Source organism: Erythrolamprus reginae, chromosome 2, assembly GCF_031021105.1.
Source record: "Erythrolamprus reginae isolate rEryReg1 chromosome 2, rEryReg1.hap1, whole genome shotgun sequence".
NCBI lineage: Eukaryota > Metazoa > Chordata > Lepidosauria > Squamata > Dipsadidae > Erythrolamprus > Erythrolamprus reginae.
In genome coordinates this window covers 255,714,219-255,730,572 of record NC_091951.1, presented here as the reverse complement: position 1 = coordinate 255,730,572, position 16,354 = coordinate 255,714,219, and the positions used below count along the sequence as shown (strand labels likewise).

The following is a 16,354-nucleotide window of genomic DNA, read 5'->3' as shown; positions in this document are numbered from 1 at the left end:
AATAATAATAATAATAATAATAATAATAATAATAATAATAATTTATTGGATTTGTATGCCGCCCCTCTCCGTAGACTCGGGGCAGCTAACAACAATAATAAAAACAACATGTACAATCCAATAATAAAAAACAACTAAAACCCCTATTATAAAACCAAACATGCACACAAACATACCATGCATAACTTGTAGTGGCCTAGTGGGAAGGGCTATCTCAACTGCCCCATGCCTGGCGGTATCAATGAGTCTTGAGTAGTTTACGAAAGACAGGGAGGGTGGGGGCAGTTCTAATCTCCAGGGGGAGTTGGTTCCAGAGGGCCGGGGCCGCCACAGAGAAGGCTCTTCCCCTGGGGCCCGCCAAATGACATTGTTTAGTCGACGGGACCCGGAGAAGGCCAACTCTGTGGGACCTTATCGGTCGCTGTACTCTTTGCAATTGAAGCTTTTTAGAGTTAGCATCATTTTCAGTACATTTAAAATTATACCTAGATATAAGTTTGCGAAATCAGTATTCCAGGAACTAGAGTGAAATGAAAATATCTGTCTAACAGCAGACCTGAGAAGTAAATCATGAAGCATACACCTCCAAGAATAATTCCTCAGTGTAATATTAGATATAGGCAAGTCCTTGAACGTTAGCAGGATTTCAGGTAGGTGATTTACGGAAATGTTTACAATCTAGAAGAAAAATAGGAGCAACTGTTGCTGGAACACTTTTTTTAAAAAAGGTAACTTAAATGAAAGGAGGCAAATATAGATGATGAAATAACAGACAATTAATGCAAAACCAAATGCAATTTTCCTGACAGTCTGTAATTTATGACTTCACAGAAAATAGATTATCTCAAATGATTAATTGCTGCAATAACTGTAAGATCAAAAGTTTATCTAATAGAACTAACACCATTGGGGAACATGTATCCAGCATTGCAGGCAGAATGTATATATTCTGCTACCAATGAAAGACTATGGAAATAGTCAGCAGATGTTTCTGGAGAGATCATAAGCAGGATAAAGACATGCCCCCTCTAGAGGTAATGTACAAATTATGCTAGGAGTTATGAGTTTCCCACATTCCCTTGTGGCAGGAGGCAGTCCCGTAAATAATCTGGTCCTAGGCCATATAGGACTTTAAAGGTAATAACCAACACCTTGAATTGCATCTAGAGACCGACTGCGAGCTGGGGCAGCTCGCAGAGCATTGGTGTGATGTGGGTGTACCTAGGCACATCTACAATAGCTCGCACTGTTTTAGTATTCTCAGAAGACAATCAACTGTTTAATGTGACTTCCTTCGGCAATGCAATAAAGGTTTTAATATAGTTTCACCCATTTAAGTGTCTGAGAAACCTTTTCTGCTTTTGAGCTTGGAAATCAGAGAAGTAATTGTGAAGCTTTTGATAAGCTTATTGTCTATGGATTTATCCATTTCCAGGGATTTATTTATTTAACTGCCATTAAGGATTCTGGGGAAAAAATATTATTTCTGATTCTATTTTCATTGTTCAGGACCTGAAACTTCCTCTTACATACTGATCATGGCTAATGTGTTTCTCTTCAATCTTTGCTTCCATAGAATGAATATAAGAAGGCCTTCAGCCCATCCTCATACAGCAGTGGTTCTCAACCTGGGAGTTGGGACACCTTTGAGGGTCGAATTACCATTTCACAGGGGTCGCCTAAGCCCATGGGAAAACACAAATTCTCCATGGTGTTAGGAACTAAAGCTTCTATTTTGGCATCTTGGATCATATTTTTACAATCTGACCAATCCCTCTGTCCTTCCTGCCAATCAGCTTAAAGCTCTGTTGGGATAATTGGTGCTAGACTTATGGTTGGGATCACCACAACATGAGCAATTGCCCCACCCTCCTCGCATTTGGTAAGCATCTTAAAACCCATTTCTGTCAGGCATGGGGGAATTGAGATATTCCCTTCCCCCTAGGCCTATACAATTTATGCATGGTATGTTTGTGTGTACGTTCAGTTTTTTAAATAAGGGTCTTTTAATTGTTTTAAATATTAGATTTGTTATATGTTGTTTCATTATTGTTGTTAGCTGCCCCGAGTCTACGGACTGGCATACAAATCTAATAAATAAATAAATAAATAAATAAATAAATAAATAAATAAATAAATAAATAAATAAATAAATAAATAAATAAATAAATAAATAATAAATAAATAAATAAATAGTATATTATTGTGTCTTGGACAAAATAAATAAATAAGTAAATAAAAATAGATACCGCCATCTTGTTTTTTGCTTTCCCAAATATGCCCATGTTACACCAACACTCCGCAGTCTGCATTGGTTACCGATCAGTTTCCGGTCACAATTCAAAGTGTTGGTGATGACCTATAAAGCCCTTCATGGCACCGGACCAGATTATCTCTGCTGCACGAATCCCAGCGACCGGTTAGGTCCCACAGAGTGGGTCTTCTCCGGGTCCCGTCAACTAAATAATGCCGCTTGGCGGGACCCAAGGGAAGAGCCTTCTCTGTGGCGGCCCCGACCCTCTGGAACCAACTCCCCCCAGAGATTAGAATTGCCCCCACCCTCCTTGCCTTTCGTAAACTACTTAAAACCCACCTCTGCCACCAGGCATGGGGGAATTGAGATGCTCTTTCCCCCTGGGCCTTTACAATTTCATGTATGGTATGTCTGTATGTATGTTTGGTTTTTTATATTAATGGGGTTTTTTTTAATCATTTTTAGTATTTATTGGATTATTATTGTACATTGTTTTATTACTGTTAGCCGCCCCGAGTCTCCGGAGAGGGCCGGCATACAAATCCAATAAATAAATAAAAATAAATAAATGGTTCCTCTGCCATGAAAACAGAGCTCAGGAGGGCACTCCCGGGTTAGCCACCCTTGCTATGCCTACTCCAGCCATGCCCACCCCAGCAACCCAAGATCAAAGACAACCCTGATGCAAAGGGTTGAAATGAAATCAAATTTGACACCCCTGCTCAAGATCTTCTGCACTTATGTCTAGTGTTCTCCCAGTTGAATATACTTTTTTTACTCCTACATTTTTTTCTTTTGAAGACCATACATATATACATATTTCATCAGATTAAATATAATACAATCCTAAATACAATCATTTATCTATTTCATTAATGCCATTTTTACTCATTCACTCATGTTTTCTCTCTGCTTTCTACCTTAAAGATAGGTGTTTACAGTTAGATTACTTCCATCTAATCAAAGAAGGAAAAATTACCCAAATAATTTTTCATTAGTAAAATAAATTATTATAGCCGAGTGTTCTTTTATTTGTGCATGTGTAAAAAAAACATATTTTAACACATGTTTCAATGAAATTTTTTTTTGCTCTGAATATAAGTGCTTGTTGAATTAATAGTTCACTATCTTTTAAAAATTATCATATGCACTTGAGTTCTTTCCTGGTAACTATTCGATAATAAACCCAAAGTTGTAAAACTTTTTAGACCAATTCCAGTTTATGAGTCAGAGTGTCGGCATAAAATTCACAGATGAGTTTGACCGCCAGAATGTATTTGCATGCAAATTGTTTAGGAACAAAATTTTATTTTGCTATCATCGACTCCAATCATAAAACTGACAATTTATTCCCCTTTCAATAAATGTAAACAATTTTATTTTGGTTCAACAAAAATGAGAGAAAAGAGCAGCGCTGTTAAGATACTGATGTGCTTGTACAAATAATCACAAAGTGTGTAATATATTTTGTGCTTCTCTCACTTTCTTTAGAGTTAGCAAAAGCTTATGATACCAAAAAAAAAGGTGGAGGAAGGGAACCAATTTCTTCAGGGCCAATGTATCTAAAAGATGAGGTGACAGAAACACTGAATGTGAGGGGAGCTTTGTGGTTGTGTCAGGTTATGAAGATAATTACCAGCAAGAGATGTTACATTGATTAGTAGCTGTGTGAAGAGATTCCTTTTCATTTTATCTTCCCTCTGGTTGTCTCACTGGAAGCTATCAATCCTTCTCAAGAAAACTTGATTTAATGGTACCAAAAATAGCAAAAAATAGAATGTTTATAATGCTTTACATGCCCTGAGGATATACAATAACACTTTTAACTCAAATGTGGTTTCTCCAGTGTGAGATTTCATTCCCAAAACCTTTCCTTGCTCAAAGTCTGAAATTCACACGTATATAAAGAAATGACCTCAAATTAAGCAGCAAAGAATGCAATTAATTAAATACAATCACAAAGAATGTGAGATGAGTCCTTGGGTCGTAATATTTATTCAAGCCTAATATATCTTTACATTAGCTTCCTATTATAACATTACATTCTATAAAGGTAGTTAAACAGATAGACCAGGTGTCCTCAACAACTCTCAGAAAGAGTGTTAACGACCAGATGACGCAAGGAATATAATAAATCCTTCCATCCCTCACCATTCAGTCATGGATGAGAAATTAAATATCTTCAAAGAAAAACAATGTTCAGCTGCTTTTGAAAAAGTATCTAAGGGACAACCATGATCTGGATGACTGAAAACCTCCAAAGACATTTACGGGTGTTATAACAATCATTTGTTTTGTTACTTCATGCAGTTTTACCCATACAGTGGTACCTCAAGATACGAACCCCTCGTCTTACGAACAACTCGTGATACAAATCCGGGGTTCAGAAAAAATTTGCCTCTTCTTACGAACGTTTTTCGAGTTACAAACGCCAAACCCGAACTTCCGGGTTCGGCGTTCGAAGGCTCCTGGGAAGCCGCCCGGCTGTTTTAAAAGGTGACTGCCGGGCTGGGGGACTTCCCAGCACCCCCCAAACCCCGAACCCGGAGGTTCGGCAAAAGTTTGGGGTTCGGGAGGTTGCTGGGAAGCCCCCCAGCCCAGCTGTCACCTTTTAAAATAGCCGCACGGCTTTCTAGGAGCCTCCCGAAGCCGAACGCCAAACCCGAACTTCCGCGTTCGGCGTTCGGAGGCTCCTGGGATTTTGTTGCACGGATTAATTGACTTTACATTGTTTCCTATGGGAAACAATGTTTCGTCTTACGAACCTTTCATGTTACGAACCTCCCCCTGGAACCAATTAGGTTCGTATCTTGAGATACCACTGTACTTTCAAATCTGCTCTACTTGTTTAGGGTTGTACACAACCCAACATTTTTAGTTAGGGATGAGACTAAAATAGGGTGAGTATCACTTTTCTCCTAGAAAGAGCTTATTTTGAAGAGGATTAATTTCTTAACATAGAAAAGTATTAAGTTAGAAAAAGGGATACATTGGAACAACACTGTCTGAGGTAATTAAGTTGTAATTAACTTACCGTGTTTCCCCGATAGTAAGGCAGTGTCTTACTTTCTTTTTACCCCCAAAAGCCCCACTGTGTCTTACTTTGGGGGTATGTCTTATATTGTCCCGGGCACCGGGGCCGGCTCGTCTTCGGGCTTCGGCGAGTCAGAGGGAGGGCATTTCAGCACACAAACGCTTCGAGGAAAAGGAAGGGACGCGGTCGCCCCACCTCCCCTGCCGAACCTTTCCTTTCGGTCTCCACCCCCCCACCTCCACGCCGTCTTCTCTCCCTCCAATCACCCCCCCTCCACCCCCCCTCCACCCTTCCAATGGGCTATTGGACGTGGCCAAACCCTGCACCTCCCGCGTCTCGTGTCCTCGGCAGTAGCGCATAGAAACACGTTGCCAAGCAGGAGCAGCGGTGGCAGCGGCAGCACCAGCAGCAGCAGCGGTGGTGGCAAGGAGAGGAGCCCTGCCTCGGATACGAAAGGCGGACCCGGGCGAGCGAAGCCGAGTGACAGCAGCAGCACCTCAGGGGCGAGTCCAACGAAGGGACTCCAGCTTTCCCTGTATTCCTGGAGCTGCCGCGCCTGCCTCTTTCCCTTTTTTTGCCGGTTGTGCGCGCCACTTTTGCATGCCGTGTGTGGTGTGGCGCGGTGTCTGTTTGCAGCAATGGCTGCGGCGGCAGCAGCAGCGAGCAACAAGGCGTCGGGAAGGCTCCAGGGGAATGCGGCAGTAGCCTCCCCAGCTGGGAAGAGCGAAGATTCTCTCTCTCTCTCTCCCCCGTCACCCACCCTCATGTTCCCCTCGGACCTCCTGGCGTTTACGCGCCGGCTTGGGATCCTGCGCCAAGAAGCCTGAGGGTGCTCTGGCCCAGCCTGGCTGTGTGCTTGAGTGAGGGGCTGTGAAGGTGCTCTCGTTCTCGCTGGAGAACGAGAGCACCTTCACAGCCCCTCACTCAAGCACACAGCCAGGCTGGGCCAGAGCACCCTCAGGCTTCTTGGCGCAGGATCCCAAGCCGGCGCGTAAACGCCAGGAGGTCCGAGGGGAACATGAGGGTGGGTGACGGGGGAGAGAGAGAGAGAGAATCTTCGCTCTTCCCAGCTGGGGAGGCTACTGCCGCATTCCCCTGGAGCCTTCCCGACGCCTTGTTGCTCGCTGCTGCTGCCGCCGCAGCCATTGCTGCAAACAGACACCGCGTCACACCACACATGGCGCGCACAAGTGGCGCGCACAACCGGCAAAAAAAGGGAAAGAGGCAGGCGCGGCAGCTCCAGGAATACAGGGAAAGCTGGAGTCCCTTCGTTGGACTCGCCCCTGAGGTGCTGCTGCTGTCACTCGGCTTCGCTCGCCCAGGTCCGCCTTTCATATCCGAGGCAGGGCTCCTCTCCTTGCCGCCACCGCTGCTCCTGCTTGGGAACGTGTTTCTACGCGCAAAGCCGGCGGCGGGAGCGGCGGGGTCCAGCCCTCTAGCCGGCACCTCGCCAGCTATCCACCGCTTCTTTCTTCTCCGCCTCGCCTCCGCTACTCCCGCCGCCGCCTTTTCTCTCCCCACCGGGCAAGAGGCCGGGCGAGCAGGCTGAGGCGCTGGAACTGGGGCTGCCTGTCCTTGGCGTGAACGGCCGAGGAGTCCTTCTTATCCGTGCCGGGTTTGGGAGACTCTCCTGGGCGCGAAGCTCCCTCGCCAGCGCCGCGAACTGCTCCAACGCCTCCCTCGCTTTTAGTACCGTGTTTCCCCGAAAGCAAGACATATGTCTTACTTTCGGGGTATGGCTTATATTAGCCGACCCCCCTGAAACCCCCCATATGTCTTACAATCGGGGGGGTCTTACTATCGGGGAAACACGGTAGTTTCAACAGTCAATATACTGAAGAATTTTTCTCATGGCTCTTATTTTGGTTAAAACCAAAATGTGGTTTTCGCTCCAGATTTAGCAAGGTTAATGTGATCCTACTGTAGATTCTTCCCAATACATCAGTATTTTTCATTATTTTTTAAACCAATCACTACATTGGTTGGATCCTGGGGAGTGTTACCAATTTCAATTACTGTTTCGTATCTCTGGAACATATCTTTAGGAACACCCAATAATTCAAGTAACAAATCTACTGCATTTTCCTGTGCACTTGGCTTAATTGTGCAATCACAATATAGGTGGTGGTTGTTTTTTCCTCTTATGTTGATTTTCTTATATTTTCTTTTGGATTACATTTGGAAACATTTTTCTTTTTTTCTTAGAAACTTTATAAAACTGGTAGGACATTATTTGTTATTACATGACCCAGAGGAATGTTATGGACATGTTGATTTTCATAAATGCTATATACTGATTACTTGACTGTTCTATGATTGATATTGTTTTGCATATTGTTTACCCATACTGTGCTGAGCTATAAAAATACTGAATTAAAATAATACTGTGACCTATTTTTTTCCTCTGCCCCAGTTAGAGAATATTATATTAAAATAGTCTATTGATGTTAGTGAGTTTGACACTCCAGTGATACCGACCTATGTAACCAAAAATAATTCTCTACTTTTATTGGAATAAATGCAATGAGAGGTGTACACAACTTCATTTTCTGTTACCGTGTTTCCCCGATAGTAAGACCCCCCCGATTGTAAGACATATGGGGGGTTTCAGGGGGGTCGGCTTATATAAGCCATACCCCGAAAGTAAGACATATGTCTTACTTTCGGGGAAACACGGTAGTATAAAAGGAATTAAAGGGGGAAAAAACTAGACAAATACTATTGCTGCGCCCTCCTTCACCAGCCTCCTTTCCGGCAGCTCCCTGCGCGCCCCTCGCCTTCGCTCGCCGCGGCGCCACCGCCTCTTCCCCTGCCGAGGTTCAGCTGCAAGCGGCCAGCGAGGCCGATCGGCTCCGAGGCGAGCGGCCGGAGCTGCGCCCTCCTTCGCCCGCCTCCTTTCCACTCGCCTCGGAGCCGATCGGCCTCGCTGGCCGCTTGCAGCTGAGCCTCGGCAGGGGAAGAGGCGGTGGCACCACGGCGAGCGAAGGCGAGGGGCGCGCAGGGAGCTGCCGGAAAGGAGGCTGGTGAAGGAGGGCGCAGCTCCGGCCGCTCGCCTCGGAGCCGATCGGCCTCACTGGCCGCTTCCCCTGCCGAGGCTCAGCTGCAAGCGGCCAGCGAGGCCGATCGGCTCCGAGGCGAGCGGCCGGAGCTGCGCCCTCCTTCGCCCGCCTCCTTTCCGCTCGCCTCGGAGCCAATCGGCCTCGCTGGCCGCTTGCAGCTGAGCCTCGGCAGGGGAAGAGGTGGTGGCGCCGCGGCGAGCGAAGGCGAGGGGCGCGCAGGGAGCTGCCGGAAAGGAGGCTGGTGAAGGAGGGCGCAGCTCCGGCCGCTCGCCTCGGAGCCGATCAGCCTCGCTGGCCGCTTCCCCTGCCGAGGCTCAGCTGCAAGCGGCCAGCGAGGCCGATCGGCTCCGAGGCGAGCGGCCGGAGCTGCGCCCTCCTTCACCAGCCTCCTTTCCAGCAGCTCCCTGCGCGCCCCTCGCCTTCGCTCGCCGCGGCACCACCGCCTCTTCCCCTGCCGAGGCTCAGCTGCAAGCGGCCAGCGAGGCCGATCGGCTCCGAGGCGAGCGGAAAGGTGAGTGGCGCGGTCAGGCGCCCTCCTTCGCCCGCCTCCTTTCCGGCAGCTCCCCGCGCCCGAAGACGAGCCGGCCCCGGTGCCCGGGACAATGTAAGACATACCCCCAAAGTAAGACACAGTGGGGCTTTTGGGGGTAAAAAGATAGTAAGACACTGCCTTACTATCGGGGAAACACGGTAGATGTGCCTGACGATTAGAACTTTGAGAAATTTATAGAAACAGGAAAAATCATTTCACATTTATTGATATTGAACATTTGGGATCCTGAAATAGTTCCATAATTAGCATTGCTAAAATATTCAAAGAAAATAATGCAAAAATAAATTTACAGACATAGAGGTTGTTGGTTCAGAAGAATGGAAACTAAAATTGGAAGTGTGGGATTTTATTTTTAGATGAATGGCAGCCACAGTATCAACTGTCACTTTGTGCTTGCTTCTGCTTTGCCGTTATGGCGACAGACTGCCCTGAACTGTTGGGAGGGGTAATGAAAGGGAAAATGCTTGGGAAATCAAAAGTACATCTGTACCTTCTCACGAAACTGCTTCAATGTCACCCAGCTGGAAGAAGGGCAGAGGAGCTGCATCCCAAAGTGCACTTGGACTGACTGTTAGGAAAACCATTTGCAAAATCTGGATTGGTTACATTGAGGTGGGCAATAAAGGAGTTAAGGGAGGGAGAGTAAATACAGTGGTACCTCATCTTACGAACGCCTCTTCTAATGAACGTTTCAAGATATGAACCCGGTGTTTAAGATTTTTTTGCCTCTTCTTCCGAACTATTTTCACCTTACGAACCCAAGCAGCTGCTGCTGGGATGAAGGGGTTTCTTTTTCCCCCCTTTTTTGAAGAAAGAAAAGGGAGGGGCAGCTTGGAAGATTTTGCATGCTTGCAAAGGCATTGAAACGGTGTCTTTTTAAGAAAGAAAAGGGAGGGGCAGCTTGGAGGAGTAAAGATTTTGCATGCTTGCAAAGGCACTGAAACGGTGTCTTTTTAAGAAAGAAAAGGGAGGGACAGCTTGGAGGAGTAAAGATTTTGCATGCTTGCAAAGGCACTGAAACGGTGTCTTTTGAAAAAAGAAAAGGGAGGGGCACCCCCCCCTTGCCTTTCTTCCTTCCCACTCACCCTTTAGCCTAGCCTTGCTTCTTCCACCCGCCCCCTTTAGCTGCTCCTCCCTGCCCTCTGTTCGCCTCCCTTCTAAAGTTTGGGATTTTCCTGAAGGATTTGCATGCATTATTTGCTTTTACATTGATTCCTATGGGAAACATTGTTTCATCTTACGAACTTTTCACCTTACGAACCTCCTCCTGGAACCAATTAAGTTCGTATGATGAGGTACCACTGTATAGGGATTTTGGCGCAGGTTTCTCAGTTCTGGCTATATATTACTGCCATACACTTGATTTCTAATCGAACTATAAATTTCTCAACAAATGGAGCCAAGAATCATTTCTTCTTAGAGGTTTAAGTTATGGCAGGTCTGGCAAAGAAGTTAACTCACAACAAACTAAAGCATATCAAATTTGAGGATATGGAAGCTATGGTAAAGAATTGCTTGCTTGCTATATTCAGTTATGAAAAAAAAAAGCATTATTAATGACATGGCCTACTTTGTTACACTGGGAGAGAAAACTTCGAAGATGGAAATCAGGATGGGGCCATCTTAGTGAGTATTTGATATCAGGCACGTGTTGTGTGATATCTACTGCCATGACTATGAGCGAGCCGCGGGAGTCTGAATGGATTTTACAAGTTCTTGAATACAGAAAGAACCTAGAAGTTTTGTATTATTTTCTGCATATATTAGATTTCAGCATCCATGTATAATGCAAAAAGAAATATCTGATCATTTTGCCTGCCCTGGGCTTCAGGAGCACTCTGCAAGCCTCTCAAACCCTCTGTGCACCATATTTTTTGCAAAAATGAATCCATTTTTCATCCCGCCCAAGGGGGAAGGCAAAAACACCCCTACTTTTGCAAAAAAAACCCAGCCATTTTTGCAAAAAACGAGGTGCGCAGAGGGTTTGGAAAGCATGCAGATTGGTCCTGGGGGCTGGATGAAGGCAAAAATGACCTCATTTTTTGCAAAGAGTGGACCACTTTTCACAAAAACGAGGTGTGCAGAGGGTTCAGGAGGCCTGCAGAGTGCTCCTGGAGGTTGGGGGAAGATAAAAACTCCCCCGCTTTTGCAAAAATGTCCCATGTGGGAGGCCAAAAATGGTTGTATTTGCTATATAAAACACACCAACATTTCCACCCTCTTTTTTTTTTTGAGGTGGGGGGGAGTGCGACTTATACTCCGAAAAATACAGTAATTAATAGTCTCCTATTCTAACTGGCTGCAGTCTAACCAAAGAATTTAATGTCACAATCCATGTATCTACACACCAAAAAGTTGTGCACTTCAGTGCTCAGTCAATTGCTGGTAAAACATGTCATATTAGGGATTAAAGTATTGATTTGGCATTTATCCTGAACATCTAGCTAAGAGAAAGAGGAAAAATCCCTCTACTCTGCTGATTGATGGCCTAGTGCAGCAAGCTAGGATTAGTTGCTGGTGAAGAAGATTGGCTGTAGTTCATCCTCCGACTATATATTTGATAATCTTCTATTAGATCATGCTACTGCATTTTGGTGGCCAGAGTAGAGAGAGGGGGCCAGTACAGACAATGTTAATGTTCTCTCCATCTGATATAGTTGGGATGATCTTAACTATGCTACATGGTTCCCTAGGCTTCTTTTTTTGGTGAAATTTCTATCCATGCACTTCTCTAATTTTAGAAGGTGTGTGGCTTGCGTTTCTCATCTGCATATCATGCTTTTATTTTATATTCTTACTATGGGTGTTTTAGCCTATTCTTCATTTATCGCCATGCAAGAAGACAAAATCTTTAGTAAGCAGATAAAACAAGTGTTTTTATAACAAATTAAATAAATGTATACTCATTTACATTAGGGACTCAATTTTGTTTGCTTGTGACTTCATATTTTAACAAAAATTTGGGAAATATACATAACAGACTTCAATTGGACACACTCCAATAAATAATATCATATCATATCATATCATATAATTCTGCCTTTTTATTTCCCAAGAGCTAACTTCAGCTAACTGCTAGTTGTATTTCAGCGGTTCAAATCACACTACTGGCTCAAGGTTTACTCCTTCCAAGCTGGGTAAAATGAGAACTCAAGATTGTTGGGGGCAATATGTTGATTCTGTAAACCATTTAGAGAGGGCTGTAAAAGCACTATGAAGCAGTATATAAGTCTAAATGCTATTGCTATTTCATTCTTTTGGGTGGCGGGGGGTCCCCACAGAAAGAAAACAGGGAGGGGGAGGCATTAATTTCTGACTTCCTTTAGTGCAGTAGAATAAGGCATTAACATCAAACCTTGAGTTTTCTATGACAACAATTCAATTCAATTCAATTTATTACATTTGTATGCCGCCCCTCTCCGAAGACTCGGGGCGGCTCACAACAATAATAAAAACAGTATAAAAATGGAACAAATCTAATAATAAAATTACATTAAAAAACCCCAACAATTTAAAAACCATACAACACATACATACCAAACATAAAATATAAGAAAGCCTGGGGGAGATGTCTTAATTCCTCCATGCCTGGCAATATAGGTGGGTCTTGAGTAACTTGTGAAAGACAAGGAGGGTGGGGGCCATTCTAATCTCCGGGGGGAGTTGGTTCCAGAGGGCCGGGGCTGCCACAGAGAAGGCTCTTCCCCTGGGGCCCGCCAAATGACATAAAGGTCATTACCAACACTATCTAATTGGTAAAAACCAAAATCAAAGTTTCATTTTTTTCCCCACCTCAAGCACATATTTTGTTGATGTAGTTTCTACAAAAAATAAACCAAAGTAAGAATCTTATAGGGTAAAAAAAATAATAATAAAAAATGTGCTTTCAACCCTAATTCCATTGCTTAGAAATCCCCTCAGCAACTCCCTTTCACAGTGTAGAAATTTTGTGCACAAAAGATAATGTGAAATTTACATTAAGCTCAGAATCCCATGAAACTAAAAGATATCCTTGAAGCCTCATGAACCATCAATTTCCTTGGAACGGACACCTGAGAGTTTCTTAATTGTAAAGAGACATTTATTCCCTAGGAAAAGAGGCCAATAACTATTGGAAATGTTATACTCTGGATTTAAATGTGGCCATAATTGACAAGAAAATACTACAATTATATGGCAAGGTATGCATTTCATAAGCTATTTGCCTTGATTTACTTCATGCATCTGCAACGGAGCTCTATAAAAATAAATGATTAATGATGAACCAGATGACTTTATGGCTTTTGTAAAGGACATTATAACCTTTTTAAAAATCTACAGAAATAGCAGCACAGCTTAACAAACTGCATGCCCAATTCAGAACAAAATAAATTAACTCGAGATAATACACCAAGGTTGAAATTCACTGTATGCTGCTTCGATTTCCAACATTAGGTGCAGTAGAAATGTCATAGCCTTAACAATATGCAAGATGGTAATAAAGATGTTGATATTATGGCTCAACATTTAAAATAATGTTTAAGTTCTGATTTGAATTTTTATCATCCAGAATTTTTCAATCAACAGTAAATAAGTGAATTTTACTGACAGCTAGCAATGTGATTCTAGTTTATGTGCACAGGAACGATGCTACATCAGCAGTGAGCAATGTTGAAGGGGTTCAGGACAAGTCCTTCAATTTGAACATAAAGCAAATAATTATTCAGCTGATACCGTCATTTAGAAGTGCAAATGGGATAAAGGAATGAAACCTGTGGACCCTTTGGTGCCCATTTCTTTCTACAAAATGTGGCAGTAATATTTTCCTTTGTGCCTATTTTATTTAGATTTATCCTCCATGACATCTAGAAGCTAAACTGGAGATACTCCTCAACTGTAACATGAACGCAGAAGAAATGGCATTGAAACATGCAAGAGCATCAATATTTTGTAAGATACCTTCCTTTCATTAAAAGTTTCAGTGCAATTAATGAACTACAATATAGGACCTTGTACTAACTAGGGAATGTTAAAATAAATTCTTTATATGTTGAACACTAAACTGAAACTTATTTTTGTACTGAATGAAAATTTATCTTGTGAAAGAAATATGAGTTTGGACCTCATACCATCATCAATTAAATGAGAAATCACATTGTACTTGTCTATGGTACATACATACATGTAGTTTAAGGCATGGTTGATACTTCTTGTATTAGAGTTATAGATATGGAGAACATGTTTCAGAGGAAGATTATCACTCTTTGAAGTCACTGGTGTTTTTTTTCATTTGGGATCAGACTAGTTGCTGTGCTGTAATAATAGCTTCAGATTAAAAGGGGGGTATTTATTTCATAGATTGATATACTGTAGCTGCCCATATCAAATACCTGTGTGTATGATTTTAGGTTGTTTACATTAAAATAATAATGGAAATGTTCCAATATGATCCCTGTTAAGAATATCATATCAGCTATTTTATGACATTCTCCATTTTTCTGTGATGTTTACAACTTCACATAATTAGAACCCATATAGTGAAGAAGCTTTAGAAAATGTGTCCACGCAAAGTTACAACTGTCAGATTTCAAAGATTTGTGGTTTTTTTTAAATAGATGTTTCCAAACCAAAGTTTATCTTTTATCATTCACTTACTTTAAGTATTTTAAAGGGGACAAAGAAAGAAAGCTATATAACAATTCTGTTATGGGTTTTACTAGGTTGAAGGCAGACTAGGGTGAAAAGGTAGAATTCAATAAGGAGGAAAATCTTCTTTGAAGATGTACTTCATTTTGCTTTGCCATCATAACCATTGAGTCGTCTTTCATATTCTTTACAAGGCAAATTTTGCTAGATACAGTCAGACTGGATAAAGATCAGATAAAAATTGTAAAAAATAAAAAGCTTGAGATTTCATCTGAGGATCCTACCAGATTTTATGAACAAATTTCCTTCTTGTTGTGAGCCGCCCCGAGTTTTCGAAGAGGGGCGGCATATAAATCCAATAAATCTAATCTAAATCTAAAGTAGGAAGGATAGACTGTCTTATAAAAAAACATTCTGCATGCAAGAGCTTATTCTTCCGTCAGTTCCACTCTGAAGTTACGCAACTACTCTAATATTTTAAATATTTACTTCAGGTGTTTTTAAACTACGGCCATGCTATAAAACAAGCAATACACAAACAAAATAAGGACCAGAAAAATTCCAAGGAGGAAAAAGGGAAGGGAAGGGAAGGGAAGGGGGAAGGGGGAAGGGAAGGAGGAAGGGAAGGAGGAAGAAGGTAGGGAGGAGGGAAGAAAGAAAAAACAGAAAGACAAAAAGAAAGAGAGAATGGGAGGGAGGGAGGGAGGAAGGAAGGAAGGAAGGAAGGAAGGAAGGAAGGAAGGAAGGAAGGAAGGAAGGAAGGAAGGAAGGAAGGAAGGAAGGAAGGAAGAATTATTGGGGTTTCATGGCCATGTTCCATGGCCATAAAAGATATTTAAAAGGGGGCTCTGGTGAAGAACAGGTTGAGAACCACTGGTATACAGCTTCCTGCCTGAGCAGGGGGTTAGACCAGAAGACTTCCAAGGTCCCTTTCAACTCTGTTATTCAGCTATTCCGTTAAAAGAGCATCAACAGATATGAAAGAAAGAAATTACACTATTGATATAATTGTTACAAAATAATCTACGCTGTATTTTAAGTAATAGCTGCAGGTTAATTAATCCTACAGTTATATTGAAATAAACTAGCTAGGGAAATAAAGGGAGATGTGAAGATCTGTAAGTTTCTCAGAACCCCCTAATCATATTCACTTTAGAAAGCAAATTGGCCAAAAATGACATTTTCCAATTTCAGGCAATAATACCTTTTTTCGGTCTGGAGTGCTAGGTAATTCATCTGTCATTTCCAACCACTGGCCCAAGATGCCAGGAACTAATATCCTACAATCTTTCAGACCCAGGATGGTGAAAGACTGTTTAGTATGATATGCTTTGGGGGAAGACCAACAATGAACTGGCAATTGTCCAAGTAGCAAACTCAAAATAGTAAACACACTTGGGAGCTTTGAAATCCCCAAAGTGAAACATTACTGGATACTGTTATGTCTGGGGATTGAAGAGGCTTGAGACAAGCTTCAAGACAGCAGGTCTTTATTAAGACAATAGGTCTTTATGTACAAGATCCAGCAGAGACCAGCCAATCAGCAGTCTCCATTTTCCCACCTGAAGAGTGGACCTTGGAGTAACCAGGCAGTCTCAATATTCAACATCCTTCCCATCTTAGTTGAAACCGTCCATTTAACATAAATAGTCCCGTAGGTTGGTGGGGCATTTAGGAACCCTAGTGGACCTGTGCATTTCAGTAGAAGAGTTGACTTTGGTCAGAGATGTTGGGTCTGCTCTCATCTCTGGCTCTGCCCATAAAAGCTCCTGGAAGGTTTTGGATGGGATCGTGGATTTTAATGGAACCAGTTCAGGTCATAATGTCAC

At 42.8% G+C, this 16,354-nt stretch overlaps 1 protein-coding gene across 3 annotated transcripts in view; it reads right to left on the bottom strand.

Annotated features, from left to right (window-relative positions):
• LINGO2 (leucine rich repeat and Ig domain containing 2) overlaps positions 1–16,354 on the bottom strand; it is a 932,046-nt gene that overhangs the window by 845,377 nt on the left and 70,315 nt on the right. The gene's annotated exons all lie outside the window — the stretch shown is intronic.